At 40.3% G+C, this 16,639-nt stretch overlaps 1 non-coding gene across 1 annotated transcript; it reads right to left on the reverse strand.

Annotated features, from left to right (window-relative positions):
* Positions 1–3,948: 3,948 nt before the first annotated feature.
* On the reverse strand, positions 3,949–4,050 carry LOC134385319 (U6 spliceosomal RNA). Its single transcript, XR_010024311.1, has one exon. It is a non-coding gene; the product is annotated as a U6 spliceosomal RNA (small nuclear RNA).
* Between the last annotated feature and the right edge of the window lie 12,589 nt (positions 4,051–16,639).

The following is a 16,639-nucleotide window of genomic DNA, read 5'->3' on the forward strand; positions in this document are numbered from 1 at the left end:
TCTATTCTGTTTCATTGGTCTGAGTGTCTGTTTTTATGCCAGTACCATGCTGTTTTTGGTTACTATAGCTTTGTAGTATACTTTGGAGTCAAGCAGTGTAATGCCTTTGGCTTTATTTTATTGATTTATTTGTTTGTTTGTTTGTTTGTTTTGCTCAGGGTTGCTTTGGCTATTCTGGGTCTTTTGTTGTTCCATGTGAATGTTAGAATTGTTTTTTCTATTTCTGTGAAAAATGCCATTGTTGTGTTGATGGGGGTTGCATTGAATCTGTTGATTGCTTTGGGTAGTATGGACGTTTTCACAGTGTTAATTCTTCCAATCCAAGAGCATGGAACATTTTTCCACCTTTTTGTGTCCTGTGTAATTTCTTTCAGCAATGATTTGTAGTTCTCATCGTAGACATCTTTCACCTCCTTGGTTAAATTGATTCCTAAGTATTTTATTTTGGGGGTGACTATTGTAAATGGGCTTGCTTTCTTGATTTCTTTTTCTACTAGTTTGTTATTGGAATATAAAAAAAGATACTGATTTTTGTGTGTTGATTTTTTATCTTACAACTTTATTGAAATTGTTTATCAGCTCTAAGGGTTTCCTGGTAGAGTCTTTAGGTTTTTCTATATATATGATCATGTCATCTGCAAACAGGGACAGTTTGAGTTCACCTTTTCCAGTCTAGATGAGCTTTATTTCTCTCTTTTGCCTGATTGCTCTGGCTAGTACTTCCAAAACTGTGTTAAATAGGAGTGGTAAGAGTGGGCATCCTTGTCTTGTTCCCATTCTTAAGGGGAAAGCTTTCAGGTTTTCCTCATTCAGGATGATGTTGGTGGTGGGTTTGTCATATTTGGCTTTTATTGTATTGAGATACTTTCCTTCTATATCTAATTTGGTGAGAGTCTTTATCATGAAGAGATGTTGAATTATGTCAAATGCTTTTTCTGCATCTATTGAGATAATCATATGGTTTTTGTCCTTGATTTGTAGATGTGGTATATCACATTTATTGACTTGTGTATATTGAATCATCCTTGTATCCCTGGAATGAATCCCACTTGATCACGGTGTATAATTTTTTCGATATATTGCTGTATTCTGATTGCCAATTCCCTCAACTTTTATTCCCCTTCTTTCATAAATATACTTGCATTACCCACCACTTATCCTTCCCTCTGGTCTCCAAGCTCAAAAGAAGTTACTCTCCCTGTTCAGAGTAAGCCTTTACACCTGAGCCTCAATCCTCGTCTTCCTGTCCACCGCATCTCTGAAATTTTTATTCTCTTCTTTTATTGATATATCACTCAGTGTCTGCTCAAGAGACAGAAACTACCCCCTAATTTGATCAAGGAAATTTTAATATAAAGAATTATTAACAATAACAGGGAATTTTTCTTCTCCTGGGGAAAAAAAAAGAACTCTGAAAAATACTCAAATGCCCAATATAGGGAGCAGCCTCTACTTCTAGGGCTAAGACAGAGCCCCCAAGTAAGAAATAAATTTGAGAGAGGTCCTGTCCCCCAGGCTGATATCCAACCACACAGGAAAGGGTATAGCCTTGACCTACTGGATGGCAGACAGTTTCATTGAGATGCTATGCCAACAGAACTCACCGGGAAGCTGCTTTCTGAGGTACCTGAGGAAGCCATCCACATGAAGATTCTGTGCTACAGAACTTGCTGAGGCCACCACACACTGCCCAGGAATAATCTGAGGTGCCAAAGGACATCTTTGAGGAGATGTTGCCCTGCAAAGCTTGCTGGGAAAATGCCAGTATGGACAGTGCATTGGGAAGCCATGCTCTGGTATGCTGGAGAAGCTGCCCACAGGGAGGGGCTGTGTGCTGCTGGCCACCATGCATGTGGCTCTTCACCACACTGTGGCTGGCCACCACATGCTGCTGGTGCTCAGCTGTGGGAGTTTGCCGAGAGGAGCACACTGGAGCCAGGAAGAAACACTCTTTCCTCCCTGTGTCCCTTCAATGTCCTCTACTAACAAAGCTTAACATTGTGCCAGCTGGTAAAGAAATGTTTACAAGGTCCAGTTCCATTACCACAGAGCAGGCAATGATGGTATTTGGAAATGAGAGGCAGTAAGTTGGTAACTAGTGTAATTGGTATCTTTAACTTCCCTTTACCAGCTTTTTTAATTCAGCCTATGAACATGTGCAAGTATTACTAACTAAACACACACACACACACACACACACACACACACACACACACACTTCCAGGCCCCATGCTCCCCACTGGTTATGACAGTATCTTTCTTGTTTCCTTTTAAGCCAAGCTTCTAGAAAATGTAGTTCTCATTCATTGTTTTCTCTCATCCATTTTCTTGTTACCCCTTTTTCTACTTTAGCAAGACTCCAACCACCACTATCCACAGAAAGTTCTATAACCAAACTCACCAATGAAATTCAAAGGATAATTTGTAATTCTTATCCTATCTGACACTCTAGGAAGCATTATGTACTTAAGACAACTACTCTTTCCTAGGATTTTGCGACATTCCTCATGGTAGACCATATTATTTGCTTGAAATTCTCCTTCCCTCCCAGCCTTACCATGGACAGTGTATACTTCTCTGTCCCTATTGACTTTGGGCTTAGCTATGGGACTCGCACTAGCCAATGATGTGTGAATTGAAGTGCGTTCCATAAACAGGCTCTACAAGTTTGCACCTGCCTCCTCACTACCTTGAGTAGCTGCTTCTCCACCAGCTTGAGTCCCAGAACGAGAGAGGCACGTGGAGCAGACCTGGACACAATCCACAGCCTATAGCAGAGCTGCCAGAGCCAACCCACACAGCCATAAACACGAAACAAATGTTTGTTGTTGTAAGTCATTGAGATTTAGGATTTGGCAATGCCACAAAAGCCAACAAACCTCTAGCTAGATAAATTTATTAAAAAGAGAGAAACACAAATTGCCAGTGTTAAGAATAACAGAGGAAACCATGGTGGACTCCATAGATATTAAAAGGATGTGAAGTTTACAAATTCCTTGAAAGATGAGTTACCAAAGCTGACATAGGAGAAATAGAATTCTGAATAGCCTTTTTTCTACTAAAGAAATTGAATTTTTTAATTTGAAGACTTTCCGCAAGGAAAATTCCAGGACAAACAGCTTCACTGATGAATTGTACCTATCACTGAAGGAAGAAATATTACCAATCACACTTGAACTCCTTTAGAAAGCAGAGGAGGAGGAAACTCTTATCAACTCATTTTACGAAGCCAGTATTACCCTATCAAAATCTGACAAACACAGTATGAGAAAATAAAGCTGGACCAATACCTCGCACAAATGATGATGCAAAATCCCTAATGAAATATTAGTAACTAGAATGAGTAACCAGTACAAGGTTGATTTAGTGCTAGTCAATCACTGTAATTTACCACATTAGGAGAATAAAGGAGAAAAATGATATGATCATCTTAACAGACTCAGAGAAAGCATTTGACAAAATTCAACGTTCGTTCACAGTAAAGCCTCTCAACACACTAGGAATAGAAAAGAACTTCTTTAACCCAAAGAGCCTAGTGCTCACATCATACTTAATGGTGAAAGGCTGAATGCTTTTCCTTCCAAGATCAAGAACAAGGCAAGAAGATCTGCTCTTTCCACTTCTCTTCAACATTGAACAGAGTTCCCAGCACAGCAATGAGAGAGAGACAATACAAGTTGCAAAAGAAGTAAAATTTTCTGTATTCATAGATAATGGGATTACGCTCATAGAAACTCCTAAGGAATAGACCACAAACATGCAAAAACCAAGTGAATTTTGCAGTGTTACAAGATATGAGGTCAAATACCAAAAATCAATTTTTTTCCACAGACTATGAATAAATAATTGAATTTCTTTTTACACTTTAATACCATTTAAAATAGAACCAGGATTTCTTTTTTGTTGTTGTTGGTTATGAATATTCATGAGATACAAAGCTGATTGTCAAAAAATATGGAACGCATCATGAATTTGCATGTCATCCTTGCGCAAGGGCCATACTAATCTTCTCTGTAGCATTCAATTTTAGTATATGTGCTGCAGAAGCGAGCTTGAACTGGGATTTCTAATTCTGATCAAGATGGAGTAACAGAGACCAGATTTACTCTCCCACTTGAAACAACTAAAACTCCAGACCAAATACACGAAAGAACAGTTTTCAAACATTAGGCCACAGGCAGTGACTCCTTAGAGAGAGGAACTAACCAGATGAGAGCTACCATTTCTTCAGCCTGTGATAGGAAAGGGTTTCCAGGCTTCAGCACAGGAAGGGGGAATCCAGGCAGAGTCCAAAAGTCTCCCTCAGTTCAGGAGATCATGTTGGGAATCTGAGAAGGCCAAGTTAGCTGGAGCTCATATGGCAGAGCATCAGATATGAGAAATCTAGGGAGAAAGAAAGAGAGAGAGAGAGAGCTCCAGGGATCTACGGAAGGTCTCCCTCAAGTCTTCGGCTGAATGCTGATCTGCATACCCAAGACTGAAGAAAAATTATACCTGAAAGGAGTAGAGAAAAAAAATCCTCAGGGTTCACCTTCTAGCCAGACTGGAAAACTTCATAATTTATAGCTCATCAGGTAGAATATTCAGAAAGGTATTGCCTTAGTAGTGGGGCAATATTAGCCATAGACTAAAAGTAGTTCTGGTCATGCCTAACAAAGCAAGACTCAAAAGGACCAAACAGTTTTCAAGTAACTTAACTAAAACAGAGAACAAAATATAAGAATATTTATAAGAATACAAAATTATCTGGCACCCTGAACAAGATAAAATACACAATATATGAAATTCAATAAAAAAATTATGAGACATGCAAATAAGCAGAAAAATAAATCCATAATGAAGAGAAAAATCAATGAAAACTGACTTGAAATGACATATATGATAATATAATTAGTAGATAAGAGACATTAAAACACTTATTAAAACTAAATTTCATACAATAAAGAAGGTAAAGATTGAACATGTTAAATGAAAACATAAAAGATACTTTAAAAGACCCAGATTGAATTTCTAAAGATTAAAATTAAAATGTTTGAGATTAATAACAGCACATTTGACATTGAACAAAAAAGATTAGTGAAGTTCAAGACATAGCAATAGAAACTATCCAAAATGAAATACAGAAAGAAAAAAGACTGAAAAGAATGGCCGGAGCACTAGTGAGCTGTGAGACAACTTTAAATGACCTGTTATGTATTGTAACCAGACTCCAAAGGAAAAAAGAGAGAAGGGAGTTCAGAAAAAATATTTGAAGAAATAACAATACAAATTTTATGAAAATCACAAGCCCACAGAGGCCAGAAACTCAATGAACCCCAAACACAAAAAACATGAAAAACCAAGGCATATCATAAAATTACATCAAAAACAGGGATAAATTTAACAAAATATGTGCAAAACCCATACACATAAAACATTGCTGAGAGAAATTTAAAAATACCTAAATGAATGGAGAAGTATTTTGTTCATGGACTGGAAAACACAATATTGTTAAAATGTCTACCCTTTTCCAAAAATGATTGAACGATTCAACATAATTTCAGTAAGAAAGCCAACAGATTTTATTCTGTAGAAATTTCCAAACTGATTTTAAAATTTCTACGGAAGTTCAAAGGACCTAGAATAGCCAAAAACAGTTTTGGAAAAAAAGAATAACAAAGTTGGAGGACTTATGTAACCTGACTTCAAGACTTTATAAATAACCAATACAATGTGACATTAGTTTAAGGATAGACAGATATACAAAAGAATGAAATAGACCAGAAATAGACCTAGTGAATGGCCGATAAGCACATGACAAGATGTACAATCATTAGTCATCAGGTAAATGCAAATTAAAACCACTATTAGGTACTACTACGCATCTACTAGAATGACTACAAATTAAAAATAGTAACAATACTAAGTTCAGTGAGAATATAGCACATCTGGAAATTTCATATATTAGTGATAAGAGTGTAAAATGGTACTTCTTTGGGGAAAAAATGCCAATTTCCTATTTTTTTTTTTTTCCTTTGGCAGCTGGCCAGTACAGGGAGAGATCCCTGGACCTTGGTGTTATCAGCACCACCCTCTAACCAACTGAGCTAACCAGCCAGCCTTGGCAATTTCTTTTAAAGTTAAGCATACATTTAACATTTGACCCAGAAATTCCAATCCTAGGTATATAATGAATATATATATGAAAATATATACACAAGAACACTTGTACACAGATGCTCACAGCAGCTGTACTCATAATAGCTCTGAAGTAGAAATAACTCAAATGTCCATTAACAATTGAGTGGATAAACAAATTGTAGTATATTCACACAGTGAAATTTTACCCAGAAAAAAAAAAAGGAACAAGTTATTGACCTGTGCAACAACACTGATGAAGCAAAATACAAAAGAATTTATACTGTGTGATTCCATTGATACAAAATTCTATAACAGGCAAAATTAATCGATGGTGAAATTAGATCAGTGGTTGCCTGGAGCAGGAAGTGTGGGGGAATGACTGGGGAGGGGAACAAAAAGGAACTTTTAATATGAGCTAATGTTCTATGTATTGACTGGAGTGGAGGTTACATGGGTGTATACATTTATCAAAACTACGTCAGAACCACCTGCTGGCTGCTGAGATGATAGCATCTGACGGTGGCATCTGTCTAGGAACTGTACACTCAAAACGAGTGCAGTGGTTGTAGGTAAATTACACCTCAATAAGGTTGATTTTTTAAAAAGAAACAGAGAAAAACCTAACGAAAAGTATCCCTCTCTCCTGATTCTCCACCTACATCTCTGGACAGTCCTTCATCTTTTTTATGAACTCTTCACTGTGCCTTTCAAACACAGGGGTTACCTGATTTTCATCCTTAATTCTCTTCTCCCTCATATAACCCTTCATATAGTTTGGTTCTGTTGCCCCCAAAGCTTATGTTGAAGTGTGATCCCTAACGTGCAGTGTTGGGAGGTGTTTGGGTCATGGGGGTTGATCCCTCATGAATAGACTAATGCTCTCCCTGGGGAGTGGGGAAGGTGTATGTGAGTGAGTCCTCACTCTGTTAGTTCCCATGAGAGCTAGTTGTTAAAAGGAGCCTGGCACCTCCCCTCTTGCTTCCTCTTGCCATGTGATTTCCTTGCACCCACTGGCTGCCCTGTCACTTTCCACCATGAGCAGAAGCAGCCTGACGCCTACACCAAATGCAGCTGTCCCAGAATTGTGAGCCGAATAAACCTCTTTTCTTTATAAATTACCCAGTTTGGGGTATTCTGTTATAACAACATAAAAATGGACTGCTACAACCCTAATTATTATAGTCACTGCTAATGGTACAACCACCACCTATTTGAGGATCATTCCCAAATCTATATTTCTTGCAGACTTTTCCCCAGAGCTCCAGACAAGTACATCCAAGCGCTTAATGGAAAACCTATATCTCAAATTCAACAAATTCAAAACTGAGATCAACTACCACATATAACCTCAAGCCTTCCTTCTCTACTGTATTCTTCATATATGTCGATGCATTGTGCCTGACACATAACAAGCATTTTATATATTATTTGTTGAATGAATGAAATATGGAATCACTAACAGCCAAAAATTTCTTCAATTCTTCCTCTCCCTCCTATATTGTTAGGCATGTGAGCAACATGTTTTGTGGAAATTGTTTAGACCAGCCTCACCCTCCCTTTTGGAGACTAAAAAGATGTCATCTTCTTTTAGGCTGGCTGTGTGACACTGACCAAATTCTCACCCCTCTCTGGGCCTCAGAGACATAATATAAAAGGCATGGGGTTTGGAATCAAATAGAAGCAGATTCCAATTTCTGCCTACCACTTATACATCTCTAGTATGTTACTTTTATTCTTTGAACTCCACTTTCCTTATCTACGAAGTAGAGAGACTGATATCTACATTCTAAAGTTGTTGTGAGTATTAAATGAAGTGGAAAGTTAATCCACTGCCTGGCACATAGGAAGTGTCACTAAACATTAGCTCATTCTCTTATCCCTTCCCCCTTCCCCTACCATCTCTACTCCCTGTCCAGAAGGAGAGAGAGAATGGAGTGGGTACACACCTCTGAATGGCACCTTCTCAGATTGGCAGGCTTCAGTATTTCAAGATAAAGAAAGCTGTTCTCCCCTCCCCCCTCCCCTCCAGCATCGTGTTTACCACCAGAACTGCCTGCAATTGGTATTCCAGGCAGAATGTGTCCAGCTGCAGAGGTGCTGTTATCTGATAGTGCATCTGTGTGGGAAACCAGAAAAAGGAAAACTATGTTTAGAAGGTGTATTTTTCCCTCCCTAGGTAAGCAGGAGAAATAAAGGAATTAAAATTGGAACAACCATGTGATAAAACTCTTGCCCATCAGGTGTTTATCCCAGTTCATAAAAACAACTATTTTAAGGTAATGAAAAAACACTCCCTTTTGGGGAAACAAATGGAATACATGCTTCTGAAACAGTTTGAGAAAAAGCAGCAAACTCAATGAGAAGACAGCAAATACGTGACAAGCAAGATTGGCACAGGCCACCTTACTCACAAATCCTCCCAGACAAAGCTCCAGGAAAGGGTGGACCCCCTTGAAATCTACCACCTGCCAGGAAACCACATGGTTTTCTATTGTCAAGCCCACGAACCACTCAGCCTTGGTGGGGTATGAGAAGGCTCCACCTTTTTTCCCTATACCCAGAAACTAGACTCAATTTCATTTCTGTTTATTTAATGTTGCCCTATAGATTCTGTCCCTTGGGACACTGTCTCCCCAATTCTTCCTTTCTCTGTTGTCCCTAAAGACAAACCACACAGGCTTTTATGGTTGGAAGAGTTCATTCCTAATCACTAGAGGAAAATAGCCAGGGAATAACAAAAGCAATAAAGATGAAGATGCTTATTTACCTAAAGATAGAGTTTGGACTTATTGTCCCCACCCCCAAAACTCATGTGGAAATCTGAGCCCCAATGTGGCAGTGGTGGGAGCAGTATGAGTCACAGGGGCAGATAACTTGTGAATAGATTAATGCTCTCCCTGGAGGGTGGGAGAGTTCTGAATAGTGAGTGAGATCTCGCTCTGTTAGTTCCCGCAACAGCTGGTTGTTTAAAGGACCATGGCATCTCCCCTCTCTCTCTCTTTCTTGCTTCCTTTCACCATGTGATCTGCTTGTACCCACTGGCTGCCTGCCACTTTCCACCATGAGTACAAGCAGTTTGAGGCCCACACCAGATGCAGCTGTCCCAGAATTGTAAACCAAATAAACCCCTGTTCTTTATAAGTTATCCAGCCTTGGGTTTTCTGTTATTCTAACATGCTGACATTTGTACTTTATCCTGAAGTTAAAGGGAAGCCCATGACTAAGTCTAGGAACTTAAGCAGAGAAGTGACCTGATCAAATCTCCACTCTAGAAAAATCATTACGGCTGCCATGTGGAAATGGATTGAAGAGGTAAGAGCTGGAGCAGATACAGGAACACCAGACAGAAGGCTGCTGCCAGGACCCATGGGCGGGAGAGGGGCTTGAACTAAGGTAGTGACAGGAGATGTGGAAAGCCCAGGTGAATCAAGGAGAGAGAACTGGTAGGATTTGGTGACTGGCAGGATGTAGCAGATGAGGAGAGGGAAAGGTCACAGATACCACAGAGATGTCCTATAGGAATCTGGAGCTCAGGAGGGAGACCTGGGAAAGAGACATGGATTTGGGAGTTATCCAAATAGAGATGGTAACTAAGCCATCAGATGAGATGGCTCACCCAGGGGAGTGTGTAAAGTGGGGAAAGAAAGACCTGGCCACATAGAATGAGAAGGAGCAGTCAGAAAGACAGGAGATCAACCATGAGAGCTTGGTGTAACCATGGCCACCATGGGAAGAAGGAGGAAAAGGAAAACCATGCCTAAGGCTGCAGAGGGCACAAGTTAGGACCTAGACACATCCACGCAGTTTATTAACAAGATGGTCTTTGGAAATCTTAGGGGAGCAGTTCACAGTGCAGGCAAGAGTGAGACTGCACAGGGATAAGGAGAGGCTGGAAGGTGAGGGCGGGAAGCAGGGAGTGGTCCTGGGGTCTTAGCATTAAGGAAAGGAGAGAGAGTGGGGACAGGTGGAAGTAGAGGTCAGGTCCTGGAACGCAGATACCCTGCTCCCAGATTTTTTTTTTTTATTTTTTATTTATTTATTTATTTATTTATTTATTTATTTATTTTTAATTTTATTTTGTCGATATACATTGTAGCTGATTATTGCTCCCCATCACCAAAACCTCCCTCCCTTCTCCCTCCCCCCTCCCCCCCAACAATGTCCTTTCTGTTTGCATGTTGTATCAACTTCAAATAATTGTGGTTGTTATATCTTCTTCCCCCCCCCCCGGTTTGTGTGTGTGTGTGTGTGTGTGTGTGTGTGTGAATTTATATATTAATTTTTAGCTCCCTCCAATAAGTGAGAACATGTGGTATTTCTCTTTCTGTGCCTGACTTCTTTCACTTAATATAATTCTCTCAAGGTCCATCCATGTTGTTGCAAATGGCAGTATTTCATTCGTTTTTATAGCTGAGTAGTATTCCATTGTGTAGATGTACCACATTTTCTGTATCCACTCATCTGATGATGGGCATTTGGGCTGGTTCCAACTCTTGGCTATTGTAAAGAGTGCTGCGATGAACATTGGGGAACAGGTATACCTTCGACTTGATGATTTCCATTCCTCTGGGTATATTCCCAACAGTGGGATGGCTCGGTCGTATGGTAGATCTATTTGCAATTGTTTAAGGAACCTCCATACCATTTTCCATAGAGGCTGCACCATTTTGCAGTCCCACCAACAATGTATGAGAGTTCCTTTTTCTCCGCACCCTCGCCAGCATTTATCGTTCATAGTCTTTTGGATTTTAGCCATCCTAACTGGGGTTAGATGGTATCTCAATGTGGTTTTGATTTGCATTTCCCGGATGCTGAGTGATGTTTAGCATTTTTTCATATGTCTGTTGGCCATTTGTATATCTTCCTTAGAGAAATGCCTACTTAGCTCTTTTGCCCATTTTTTAATTGGGTTGCTTGTTTTCTTCTTGTAAAGTTGTTTGAGTTCCTTATATATTCTGGATATTAATCCTTTGTCAGATGTATATTTTGCAAATATTTTCTCCCACTCTGTTGGTTGTCTTTTAACTCTTTTAATTGTTTCTTTTGCTGTGCAGAAGCTTTTTAGTTTGATATAATCCCATTTGTTTATTTTTCCTTTGGTTGTCCGTGCTTTTGGGGTCGTATTCATGAACTCTGTGCCCAGTCCTATTTCCTGAAGTGTTTCTCCTATGTTTTCTTTAAGAAGTTTTATTGTCTCAGGGTGTATATTTAAATCCTTAATCCATTTTGAGTTGATTTTAGTATACGGTGAGAAGTATGGATCTAGTTTCATTCTCCTGCATATCGATATCCAGTTATCCCAGCACCACTTGCTGAAGAGGCAGTCCCTTCCCCAGTGAATAGGCTTGGTGCCTTTGTCAAAGATCAGATGGCAGTAAGTGTGTGGGTTGATTTCTGGATTCTCTATTCTATTCCATTGGTCAGTGTGTCTGTTTTTATGCCAGTACCATACTGTTTTGGTTATTATAGCTTTGTAGTATAGCTTAAAGTCAGGTAGTGTTATGCCTCCAGCTTTATTTTTTTTGCTCAGCATTGCTTTGGCTATGCGTGGTCTTTTATTGTTCCATATAAATGTCTGAATAGTTTTTTCCATTTCTGAGAAAAATGTCTTTGGAATTTTGATGGGGATTGCGTTGAATTTGTATATCACTTTGGGTAGTATGGACATTTTCACTATGTTGATTCTTCCAATCCAAGAGCATGGAATATCTTTCCATCTTCTTGTATCCTCTCTAATTTCTCTCAGCAGTGGTTTGTAGTTCTCATTATAGAGATTTTTCACATCCTTGGTTAACTCAATTCCTAAGTATTTTATTTTTTTGGTGGCTATTGTAAATGGGCAGGCTTTCTTGATTTCTCCTTCTGCATGTTTACTATTGGAGAAAAGAAATGCTACTGATTTTTGTGTGTTGATTTTGTATCCTGCTACTGTGCTGAAATCATTTATCAATTCCAACAGTTTTTTTGTAGAGGTTTTAGGCTGTTCGATATATAGGATCATGTCATCTGCAAACAGGGACAGTTTGACTTCATCTTTTCCAATCTGGATGCCCTTTATTTCCTTCTCTTCTCTGATTGCTCTGGCTAGTACTTCCAACACTATGTTGAATAGGAGTGGTGAGAGTGGGCATCCTTGTCTAGTTCCTGTTCCTAAAGGAAAAGCTTTCAGCTTTTCCCCATTCAGGATGATATTGGCAGTGGGTTTGGCATATATGGCTTTAATTATGTTGAGATACTTTCCCTCTATACCTAACTTATAGAGGGTCTTTGTCATGAATGAGTGCTGAACTTTATCAAATGCTTTTTCAGCATCTATAGAGATGATCATATGGTCCTTGTGTTTGAGTTTATTAATATGGTGTATCACATTTATTGATTTGCGTATGTTGAACCAACCTTGCATCCCTGGGATGAATCCCACTTGATCGTGATGAATAATTTTACGTATGTGTTGCTGTATTCTGTTTGCTAGTATTTTAGTGAGGATTTTTGCATCTATATTCATCAAGGATATCGGCCTGTAGTTTTCTTTTTTGGTTATATCTTTACCTGGTTTTGGTATCAGGATGATGTTTGCTTCATAGAATGAGTTAGGGAGATTTGCGTCCGTTTCGATCTTTTGGAATAGTTTGTAAAGAATCGGTGTCAATTCCTCTTTGAATGTTTGGTAAAATTCTGCTGTGAATCCATCTGGTCCTGGACTTTTCTTTGTTGGGAGCCTTCTGATAACAGTTTCAATCTCCTTTATTGTTATTGGTCTGTTCAAATTTTCTACGTCTTCACGGTTCAGTTTTGGGAGCTTGTGTGTGTCCAGAAATTTATCCGTTTCCTCCAGATTTTCAAATTTGTTGGCGTATAGTTGTTTATAGTAGTCTCGAATGATTCCTTGTATTTCAGATGAATCAGTTGTAACATCGCCTTTTTCATTTCTAATTTTTGTTATTTGAGTCTTCTCTCTTCTTTTTTTTGTTAGCCATGCTAATGGTTTGTCTATTTTATTTATCTTTTCAAAAAACCAACTTTTTGATTCGTTGATCTTTTGAATTGTTTTTTGGTTTTCAATTTCATTCAGTTCTGCTCTGATCTTAATGATTTCTTTCCGTCTGCTAACTTTAGGTTTGGATTGTTCTTGTTTTTCTAGTTCTTTAAGGTGAAGTGTTAGGTTGTTCACTTGCCATCTTTCTATTCTTCTGAAGTGAGCATTTAATGCAATAAATTTTCCCCTCAATACTGCTTTTGCAGTATCCCATAGGTTTTGGTATGATGTATCATTGTTTTCATTAGTTTCAATAAACTTTTTGATTTCCTGCTTGATTTCTTCTTGGACCCATATGTCATTAAGTAGAATGCTGTTTAATTTCCATGTGTTCATATAGTTTCCAGAGTTTTGTTTGTTATTAATTTCTAGTTTTAATCCATTGTGGTCTGAGAAGATACATGGGATAATTCCAATTTTTTTGAATTTATTGAGACTTGATTTGTGACCTAATATGTGATCTATCCTGGAGAATGATCCATGTGCTGATGAGAAGAATGAATATTCTGAGGTTGTTGGGTGGAATGTTCTGTAGATATCTGCCAATTCCAATTGGTCTAGAGTCTTGTTTAGATCTTGTGTTTCTCTACTGATTCTTTGCCTAGATGATCTGTCTAATATTGATGGTGGGGTGTTCAGGTCCCATGCTATTATGGTATTAGTGTCTATTTCCTTCTTTAGGTCTAATAGAGTTTGTTTTATAAATCTGGCTGCTCCAACATTGGGTGCGTACATATTTATGATTGTTATGTCTTCTTGATGGATCAGTCCTTTTATCATTAAGTAGTGTCCCTCATTGTCTCTTTTTATGGTTTTTAGTTTAAAGTCTATTTTGTCAGATATAAGAATAGCCACTCCAGCTCGTTTTTCTTTTCTGTTTGCATGGTAAATCTTTTTCCATCCTTTCACCCTTAGTCTGTGTGAATCTTTATGGGTGAGGTGGGTCTCTTGTAGGCAGCATATAGTTGGGTCCTGCTTTTTGATCCAGTCAGCCAGTCTGTGCCTTTTAATTGGGGAATTTAAGCCTTTAACATTAAGAGTTGTTATTGAAAGGTGTTGATTTATTCCTAGCATTTTATTGGTTGTTTGGTTGTCTTAGATGTCTTTTGTTCCTTGCTTTCTGATTTACTGTTTGGTTTCTTTGTTTGTTGGTTCCTTGGGTTGTAGATAGTGTTTTTGTTAGCTTGTTTTCTCTTCATGAATGCCATTTTTATTGTACTAGCGGGTTTAGATTTTTCTTGGGTTTTTATGGCAGTGGTAGTTATTTTTCAGGAACCAAACCCAGTACTCCCTTGAGGATTTCTTGTAAGGGTGGTCGTGTGGTAGTGAACTCCCGCAGTTTTTGTTTGTCTGAGAAATATACTATTTGCCCCTCATTTCGGAAGGATAGCCTTGCAGGGTAGAGTATTCTTGCCTGGCAATCTTTGTCTTTTAGTATTTTGAAAATATCATCCCATTCCTTTCTAGCTTTTAGGGTTTGTGATGAAAAGTCTGATGTTAACCTGATTGGGGCTCCCTTATAGGTGATTTGACGCTTCTCTCTTGCAGCTTTTAAGATTCTCTCTTTGTCTCTGAGTTTTGCCAATTTGACTATGACATGTCTTGGAGAAGGCCTTTTTGGGTTGAATACGTTTGGAGATCGTTGAGCTTCCTGGATCTGAAGATCTGTGATTTTTCCTATACCTGGGAAGTTTTCTGCCACTATTTTGTTGAATATGTTTTCAATGGAATCTCCATTTTCCTCCCCTTCTGGAATACCCATGACTCGGATATTTGAGCGCTTGAGGTTGTCTGATATCTCTCTCAGATTTTCTTCCATGTCCTTGATTCTTTTTTCTTTCTTTTTGTCTGCTTGTGTTATTTCAAACAGCCCATCTTCAAGTTCAGAGGTTCTCTCTTCAACTTCGACAAGCCTGCTGGTTAAACTCTCCGTTGTGTTTTTTATTTCGCTGAATAACTTCTTCAGTTCAGCAAGTTCTGCTACATTTTTTTTTAGGACATTGATTTCCTTGTATATTTCCTCTTTCAGATCCTGTATACTTTTCCTCATTTCATCATGATGTCTAGCTGAGTTTTCTTGTATCTCATTCAGTTTCCTTAGAATTATCACTCGAAATTCCTTGTCAGTTATTTCAAGGGCTTCTTGTTCTATAGGATCTAGAGTATGAGATTTATTAACTTTTGGTGGTGTACTTTCTTGATTTTTTGTATTTCTGGTGTCTTTTTTTTGGTGTTTATTCATTGTGGCAGGGGGTTTCACAGTCCACCGGTTTGAGACTAATGACTAACTAGGATGTTGCTGTGGTTGCCAATTTGGTATGGCTCCCGCCGTGCCTGCTCAGTTGGCCTCTAGTGTCTTGTGTGTGTGGTTGCCTCGGGTCTTGGGCTTCTCCGGGGATCCACCTTTCTGGTCAGCTTGGACTCTGCTGGGCTGGTGGATCACGTACCACAGGGTGTGTGATCTCTGTTGAGCTTTCACTTCCTGTACAGGACTTCTCCCCGTTCCGTGTGCTCTGGCCCAGGCTGTTAGATCGTGCAGTGGCGACCCCACCGGGTGTGTGGTTTCTGTCGAGTCTCCGCCTCCCTGGCCGCACGTCTCCCCCCTCTGTGCACACTGTGCTGGGCTGGGGTGTGTCTTCTGCACCCCTGGTCTATCAGCTGGGCCTTCAAGACCCTGCTCAGCACCGCCTCGCCCAGGAAGTCTACCAGGTTTCTGCTAGGCACAGACGACCGGTCTCTCTGGGTGCCTTTGTAGCACTGTGTAGATCTTTCTCGGGTCTTGTTCACCTTTGTATCCCCCCGGTATAAACCGAGTCTAGTGCCTGCCTGCAGCCTGCTCTCCGGCAGGTTCAAGCGGACCTGGGAACTCTCCTACCACACTATTCCCAACCAGAAATTCATTAGGCTTTTTTCCAAACTGGTGGTCGCAGAGATGGTATCTGCCTCCCAGTAACAGGAAGTTTACCGGGGCCCGAGTCCAGGGTGTGGTGGAGTGACAGTCGGCCCACCCGTACTTCCTTGCCCTCCCAACACTGGTCGGGACGCCCCACACCCCCAGCCCCGCCAGAGAACCGCGGAGGGAGTGGGAGAGGAGGCCGGCCCGCAGGGTCCGGAAAGCCCCGCGCCAGGCCAAGCAAATGGGCTCAGTGATGGCCGAGCAGGGCGGAGCTGCCCGTACCTGGGAAAATGGAGGCAGCACCAGGCGGTGAGTGGCCTGGTGGTGCAGGCAGGAGCCGCGTGGGCATCCACCCCCCGAACAGAGCTGTGCCAGGGATCACTCACAGTGCTGTGCCAGGTCGGGCGCTCGCTCTGTCTCTGGTTTGTCGCCTTCCGTGTTCTCGGCGCTGCCGCCTCGGGCTGTTCAGTCGTGGCGGGGCTCGGGAGCTCCCAGGAATCTTCTTTAATGCCGGCCTGAAACCTCGAATCCTGAATAGGGCAGCTGGCCGCCTTCAGTGCGGCCCCAGCCTCCGGGATCCTGGCTGC

Source organism: Cynocephalus volans, chromosome 8 (assembly GCF_027409185.1).
Source record: "Cynocephalus volans isolate mCynVol1 chromosome 8, mCynVol1.pri, whole genome shotgun sequence".
Classification (NCBI taxonomy): Eukaryota; Metazoa; Chordata; class Mammalia; order Dermoptera; family Cynocephalidae; genus Cynocephalus; species Cynocephalus volans.